The 8,654-nt window shown below is 42.1% G+C and overlaps 2 pseudogenes; one reads left to right on the plus strand and one right to left on the minus strand.

The window, feature by feature from the left end:
- Positions 1-1,038: 1,038 nt before the first annotated feature.
- On the minus strand, positions 1,039-3,030 carry LOC102848799 (annotated as a pseudogene).
- Positions 3,031-7,024: 3,994 nt separating this feature from the next.
- LOC102849210 lies at positions 7,025-8,276 on the plus strand (annotated as a pseudogene).
- The last annotated feature ends 378 nt before the right edge of the window (positions 8,277-8,654 follow it).

Consider the following 8,654-nt stretch of genomic DNA (forward strand, 5'->3'; position numbering starts at 1 on the left):
TGGAAATCCACATCTACCCAGAGGTGCTTAAGAAGGAAAACCTGGTGATCTGCTGCTGATAAATCAGCCATTGAAACCTCTGTGGAGCACTGCACTAACATACATGGGTCACCTTGAATCACAATTGGCTCTATAGCAACTGTTTTCTACTTAGAGTGAGCAATCCTGCAACTGAAAGAGTACAATGGGAACAAGAGGTGATAGGAAAAGGACTTATTTAATTACTTATTGCTCAATACATACAAACACAAACACAAAGACAGACTGACAGACAGAAACCACCATGACCTGACTCTAGGGTTTCAGAGCCAATCAACAAATCCTCAAATGTCAAAATGAAAAAAAAAAAAAAGAGAAAGGGTCAGAGAATGAGGCCAGGGAATCTTTTCAAATATTATAAAGCCCACTGTCACTGATTTAAAACCAAAGCATTTGCTATTCACTCTAGGTAAGTGGAGAAGAGAAGAAACAAAGATGATGTGTTTTCCCTGCCCACCTCTACCCCATCCCCAAGACATTTCCAGCACTCCTGGTCAGGAAAGAAGTCAGGCCAAACGTTTCCACAGTAAAACAGGTTAGCCTAGTACTCCCAAATTCATCTCAGCTGTAACTGGGGACCTAGAACACAGAGAGCTCGTGTCTGGTTAGGGAGGGAGCAATTCTGTGCAAACATGAGACTCAGATTTGGTAACATAAAACTGTCCTGAGGAAGAGCAAGTGGACCTCTGTGTTATGACAGCTGCTGAAAGCAGCTGAGCTATATGTGTGGGACAATGAGGCCTTTGTGGGCATGGGGTAGTCCAGGCAGGCGGCAGTACCAGGAGGACAGGTGGCCACTTCAGCCCTCGCCAGGAATCTCAGGAAGGGAGCATCATTTGGAGAGCTCAAAATGTCAAAACAGTCACTCCTTGTCTGCTATGAACTATAAGGCCCTTGTTAAGCTTTTTCTTTTTTATTTTTTTCAATGTTCCGTTTTCTTTAATGACCCCTATTCTCCCCAGAGGGCAGGTGTAGGCAGTGAGGTGACAAGCTGTTGACTTACTTGAAAATTTTGCCCTGGTTTAAGGCCTTGGCCACGTACCGGAAGATCTCCTCCCAGCAGAAGTACTCTCAAACCAGCGTCTGGGTCTCCTCATTGCCAGGATCCAATTTTCACCACGTGTAGCACTCATAGTCCACCGGCCAATCTGGACTCATCAGGAAGGCAAACTCTTGGCCTCTGAAGACCCACACTGCAGAAATGGAGCTGCTATTGTTGGTTCCAAAAAGGACACTGGCAAAGGCGTTCTTCCGCAGCTTATCCAATCGCTGAAACATTCCAGTGATGAGGTTGCAGCTCATAAAGGTCTGGGTGAGCTCCTTGGGGGGAAGTGGTACTAGGACCAGTACTCAGCATACCACAAGGACCAGCCGTCTTTGTCAAAATGATCCCCAAAATAGGGCAGGGCCACAGACAGTGTGTTCTCATTGCAGCACTAGCGCTTAAACTCGTTCAACACAAAGGTACTTTTGAGCGGGTGAGCAAAGGGGTGTTTGGCCTTTGGCTCCGCAGCCAGAGCTTGCTCACCTTCATCCATCTCCTCCTCAGGAGCAGGAGCAGCAGCTGCTTTTTTTTTCCTTCCTTTTGCTCAGCCTGAGCCTTCTGCTTCTCCCACGGTCCTTTGTCTTTCTGTGGGACGTCTTTTTTTAGGCTGGCTTTCTGCAGACTTTTTAGCATTGAACTGGGCCATCTTCTCAAAGACCTTCACCTCTCCCACCACCTCACAGAACTGAGGATGGTTAATACAGGTGAGGAACCAGTGTTTGGTATTGGGAATGACCTGACAGAAAGAAGGCTCTAGCACCTATTTGTAGAGCCCCAGCAGGGTACAGACAACTGTAGTATCAGCCAAGGTTACACGTTCACCCACCAGGAAAGTCCTCGTCTTCAAGTGAACATCCAGGAGGCCCAGAATTCACCTCACCTCTTCCTTGGTGTTCTCTGTAGCCTGCTTGTTGTGGTGCACGATGCCCAAGGTAGGAAACACCCAAGTGCTAGCTGGGAAAATGATGTCGCTGTCAGCAAAGCTCACCCACTGCACTACCTGGGCTGCTGCCTCTGGGGTACTTCCTCACAGCTCATTATTGTTCACGTAATAGACAATGCCATTGCTCTCAAACACACAGAATCCATCATTATCACCCTCAAACACTGGAACCTTCCTGGCTGGAAACTTGCAGAGAAATTCAGGGGTGTGGTTGGTTTGACCAAAATGGAAATGGAGTGGTGCGGAGAGCAGACAGACTTGAGCCCTGCTGTACTAAGCACTGATGAAAACCTTGAAGCCCCTCCAATTTTCAGGGTACATGTACAAGGTCCCAGCTGCCACGATGATTCTGCACAGAAAGGGGGTGGGGTTCTCAGCCCTGTTGCAAAGTCTTGATCAGCTTTTAAAATTCATTTTCCTCTTCTCATCGACATACCATGATGAAATTCCAGTGTGGAGTGTGAGCTTTCTCTGGGTCTGGCACACTATGAGCACAGAAGGGTAATCTGCAGGGAACACATGGCAGAGACACATGGCAGGAGAGAAAGAGCCCCCATTGGCTCATTGGCTTGCTCTTTCTGGAGCAAGCCCAAGAACCCCATAGAAGGACTCAGAAGTTCTCCTCCTCCCCTCCCCTCTCATGACTCTCATCTCCAACCCATGTTCACTGCTCACAGCCACTATGATTCACATTCCACCAGGCACAGCTTGCAACCTTGGCTACCAAGCAACTGTGAGTCTATCCTGGACAGCAGGGGAGGACACTGCTAAGTTCATACAACCTACGTGGACTTGGCAGTGGAGATGAATGGAGAAAGGAAGAGAGAGAAGCAGGGAAATATAACCCAGGTAGACCTACTCAGAATCCTGAAACTGAGATTGTTATTATTGTTGTTGCTGTTGTTGATGGTGATGATGATGCTATTGATTGCCATCGAGTCGAGTACAACTTTTAGCGATTCTATGAACAAAAGACCTAATACCTTTCCATAGCTGTTGCCATTTTGCCAAATTCATAGAGTTTCTATAGCCATGTGGTTTAGGAAGTGGATGTCACTCCTGCTTCCAAAACTGCTTTACAACTGGGAGCTCCACCAAACACTGTCCACATTGGGAAACTACTATAATATTTGATACCCCAAGGTCACAAGGTTCAACAACACAGCAAACCCAGATTACCTCAGTACAGCAAATTAGCAAAGACTGATGTACAAAGTAGAAGAATGTTCCTCTAAATATACCAACACTAGTCTTGCTTAGCAGTGATTAAGTGTCGTCAAGCTGAATATGACTCACAGATACCCTAGGAACAAAATACCTGAACTCTATTCTATAATTAGCATCATTTCTGTATGTTTATAGAGTTTCCAGAGGCAATTGGTTTAGGAAGTGGATACCACTCCTTTTTCCAAACCTGAATCAATCTGGAAGCTCCTCCAAACACTGTCCATAATGGGTAACCAATCATTATGGTATTTGACACCACTATGGTACAGTGTTCAGCATCACAGCAACTCCAAGTTATTCACTACAGCAAATAAACATACAAATGCTGTACCACTTAAAGAATATTCATTAAAAATTTTAATAAATTTGACCCTAGGGGAAATGAAATCAAAGGAACCCATCTGAATGGTTTATAAGACTACTCAAGGTGAAGATTCCACTACAACTTCAGCAGAATCTTATGCCTGGGGGCCAAGGGAGAACTGTACCATTCCAGAACTCTGCCCAACTTCTGCTGTTGGAACTAGAGAACATGCAATACACATGGGAAACAGATGGTCACCAGATATCAAGAAGAGACCAAGGTCTTAGAAGGGAAGGTAGAAGATAAGGGCAGTGTACCAAGCCCTATGCATCCTTAGTTATAAAGACAAAGAATGAGGCAAAGGAGAATGAGTGAATTTTAAACCCAAAATGGTTAAGCAATCGCTAACTTGTCAGTTTGTCAGAAATTATTGACTTATGCCTGATAAGGCATAAAAGATAAAGAAGGTTGACTAGGATTATATAAGTAATAAGAGTGACGTTCTTTTATACATAAAATCTAACTGGAAAATTTTAACACACTACAAATTCTGGGATGGAACTCTGAAGGCACAGGGTGTCATAAGTTGTTAGCAGTTTGAGTTAATCAGCTGCTGGAGAGAGAAAGATGGGCATTTCTCAAAAAGGTTTGCAGAATTGTAAACCCGATGGAGGTTTACCATGCATTGGAATTGACACAATGGCAGCGGCACAAAACCTGTGAGGGTCTGTTTAATTGATATTGAGTCACTCCCCAGTAGACTGCTGCCTTCCTGGGCTGCGGTCAGCTGAACCTACTTCCTCAATCCATCCTCAAGAATGCAAAAGCACAGTCCATTTTTCTCCTGGTCTGGTTCTTATACCAGTGTCACAGGTGTCGAAAACAAAGAGAAAAAACTTCCATGAAGTCCAGCTGACTATAACTTGGGCTACCACTTTTACAAAGAATTCCTTGAGGTTGGAATAATTTAATTTGCAGAGGAAATAAACACCAAATCATGAAACAAAGATCCAGATGTTTCAAGCTTCTCAAAGATTATGTAATGTAAAACCTCGAGCAGTCTTAGAGACAAAAGTCAGACAGTGTTTCCTAAATCCAGTTACACTTCCCTCAACTGGAAACACCCACTACTAACCATACCCTGCTCCCATGTATGTATCCACAAGGGGTCTTTGTGTATCCCAGAGGTACACATCCCAGAGACTGTTGGCTCACAAGGAAAGGACAACAGAGCCTTCCAGAGCATTAACCTTGTCAGTCAGCATCTCTATCACTAGAGAACATTTGCTGAGCTCTTATCTAAGGGGCATCATTCTTAACTCATGGGTATCTCTATGGGTCTGGTATTGACCACCACTGGGCTTTTTGACCAAACACTAGCTGCTCAAGCAGTAAATCTATCTTGAAAGAAGTGTTCCTTGGAGAATAAGACTTCATCTCACATACCTTAAGCATGTTATCAGGAAGAGTCAATCCCTAAAGAAGAACATCAGGCTTTGTAGTGAGAAAGAGGAAGATTCTCAGCAAGATGTACTGACACAGTGACTGCAACAATAGACTCAAACACGGTAGCAATTGTGAGGATGACATTCAACCAGTCTGCTTTATTCTATTTTACATAGAGTTCTTTAATTTGGGATCATCTCAAAATGGGAAAATTTAACAAAATGGGAATTATTATGTAAAATATCATGAATTGTGAGTTGGACCCATAATTAAAAAGTCAGCAGTTCTAATTTACTAGATACTCCTTTAATAAAAAGATGAGGCTGTCTACTGTCATAAAGATTCTCAACTCACCATCATCAAGTCCATTTCAACCCATAGCAACTCTCCATTGAGTTTCTGAGGCTGTAAATTTTAACATGAAAAGAACACCCATATTTCTCTCCCATAGATCAAAATGCTACAGACTCCATGAGGTAAAGTTCTAATCAGTCCTATATGGACTGCGCATTTCAGATAAATTCAACAGCAATTTGTGAGAGTACTTATCTAAAACGACATTTCAGAGTTTGTTAACATTTTGGAAATTACAATAATATCCATTTAAATGAGATCTTTTTTAAAAATTATATAACATATTTGTATCTTTGAAATGTATCCAAAAAAGGACAAAGATGTACATGAAGATTTTCTGTTTGGAAGAATTAACAATTTTTCCTCTTTTTATCTGTCCATAACTTCTAACTTCATTCTAATAAGTTGTGTTGTTCTTATGTTTGTAAAAAAAATCATTATCTATAAAAGAAAATGCATCTGGAAAGAAGAGAGGATATATAAAAGAGTAAATTCCCTGAGAAGATGTTGTTGTTGTTATGTGCTGTCGAGTCGCTTGCGACTCATAGCGACTCTATGTACAACAGCCCTAAGCTCTGCTCTGTCCTGTGCCAGTCACACTGTCTCTGACACTCCCATCCCAATTACCCCAGTCACTGAATCAATCCACCTCATAGAGGGCCTTCCCCTCCTGCACTGTCCCTCTACCCTACCAAACATGATGTCCCTCTCCAAGGACCGGTCTCTCCTTACAACATGTCCAAAGTATGTTAGATGGAGCCTCAGAATCCTTGCCTCCAAGGAGCTGCCTAGTTTGACCCTTTCCAGAATGAATCTGTTTGTTTTCCTAGCAGTCCATGGTACCCTCAATACTCTTCTCCAGCACTACAGCTCAAAGGCATCAATTCTCCTGTCCTCCTTAGTCATTGTCCAACTCTCTGATGCATAACAAGTGATAGCAAAGACCATGTCCTGTATCAGGTGCACCTTAGTCTCCAGAGAGACACCATTGCTCTTCATAACTTTGGAAAGGTCCCTAACAGCAGACTTTCCCATCGCAATATGCCTTTTCATTTCCTGGCTACTGGTGCCAAGAGTGTTGACTGTGGAGCCAAGCAAACTAAAGCTGTGAACAATCTCAATCTGAGAAGATAAGTAGGTTTAAATTATTGATGTTGGATAAAAAGAAACTCTCTCATCTGCTTCTGAAAAGCATTAAGGTAGTCTGTGTGGCAGAAATTATAGAAAAGAGGAATTGTTCGCCACTCTCACTTTCCCTGTAATATTACACAACAGAGTGCTTTCTGCTGGGGCAGAGCTGCAGTGTGAACAGTACCAGTACTCGTTGGATCAATCATGTCAAACTCAAGACACCCTCATAAATGACACTGTATAACTGTGCTTCATAATGTTTTCAATAGCTAGGTTTTTGAAAGTACATTTCCAGGTAATTTTTCCAAGGTGCTTGTGGATATACTTGAATTTTCAACCTTTCAGAAACTTTGGGTTAACCAACTGCATTGTTTGGACTACTCAAGGGGTTGATGGCATGAAAAGAGAGGCAGCAAATGTCTGAAAGTGCAGACATGCAGCCATGAAGTCCTGGTCCCAGCACCTTCCCCAGTGACGCGCCGGTGAGCCTGTCTGTCGTCAGGATGTGGCGCTGTCCAGATGATTTTCTGACAGGATGCTGTTCTCTATAGGAATGCTCATGCTCTCGGCTACGCAAATCTACACTATCTTGACTGTGCCGCTTTTTGTCTTCTTAAACCTGCTGCCCGTGGAAGTGGACATTTTAGCATATAATTTTGAAAATGCATCTCAGACATTTGATGACCTTCCAGAAAGATTTGGTTATAGACTTCCAGATGAAGGCTTTAAGTCTGTGTGGGCCAATATAAAGCGATACCTAAGATTTCTTTGGCTCTTCATGTTAATTTGCCACTGAACCTGAATATACAGCCTTGACCTGATGACCTTAAACGTGACATCTGGTGGTGCAGGCAGGATGCAGACATGACAGTTGGCACAGGTTTTTTTATTAACTCAAAACCAGAGAATGCCCATAAACCCATCACACCGTCACCACTGAGAGATCATTCTTCTGGCACGTTCATCGTCTTAAATAGAAGATTTGATTGCACTTTCGATGTAAAGGTTTTAAATGCACAGGGAGCAGGATACAAAGCAGCCATAGTTCACAATGTTGATTCTGATGACCCCATTAGCATGGGATCCAACAGCAATGAAGTATTAAAGAAAATTGACATTCCATCAGTGTTTATTGATGAATCACCAGCTACTTCCCTGAAAGACGAATTCACAATTCCAGAATTTAATCTTCCTCTGGAATACTACCTTATTCCTTTCCTTATCATAGTAGGAATCTGTCTCATCTTGATAGTCATTTTTATGATCACAACATTTTTCCAAGACCGACATAGAGCTAGAAGAAACAGACTTCATAAAGATCAACTTAAGAGACTTCCTATATGTAAATTAAAGAAAGGAGATGAGTATGACGTATGTGCTATTTGTTTGGATGAATATGAATACGGAGACAAGCTCAGAATCCTTCCATGTTCCCATGCTTATCAAGGCAAGTGTTAACTAACCCTTGTCTAACTAAAACCAAAAGAGCTTGTGCAGTCTGCAAACAAAAAGTTGTTCCTTTTCAAGGCGATTCAGACTCTGACACAGTCATCAAAAAGACAATGAAGTATCAGAACATACCCCTTTACCTAGACCTTTGGCTTCTGTCAGCATGCAGTCATTTGGGGCTTTGTAAGAATCTCACTCACATCAGAATATGACAGAATCATCAGACTATGAAGATACCCGACAGTAGTCATGCAGAAAATGAAATTAATTAACATAATGTCGTGGTCCAACTGTAACCTAATGGTAAACAGGAGTACAACATAGGAAATATGGTTTAACTTTCAGAGGGTAATTGGTTTTTCTTTGCGTTTATAATTTTTTTTCTGTTTCATTCTCAGATTTCTGTAGAAATGATTTTTTTTATCAGAATTCTAAAGTTTAACTAAAGGACAGGAATCAGCTTTTTGATCCAGCATTTATCTGTAGGAGTGTACTTCATCTCACTTATAGAAAGGTGCCAAAACATTAAAGAAAAAAAATGGCTTTTGTAGCTTACAGTTAAGACCTAGATCACAGACTACAGGTGTTTGACACAAATGGTCAGAGCTAAGCCACCTCCCATGTTCATAAAGTTACCTAGACTTGCTGACATGCAAATGGTCATCCTGGTATTTCTCCAAATTGCCTTCATTGAGAGGTAGCAATGTAATTTACTA

This window comes from Elephantulus edwardii, unplaced genomic scaffold (assembly GCF_000299155.1).
Source record: "Elephantulus edwardii isolate Elephantulus edwardi_28Jun2011 unplaced genomic scaffold, EleEdw1.0 scaffold00387, whole genome shotgun sequence".
Classification (NCBI taxonomy): Eukaryota; Metazoa; Chordata; class Mammalia; order Macroscelidea; family Macroscelididae; genus Elephantulus; species Elephantulus edwardii.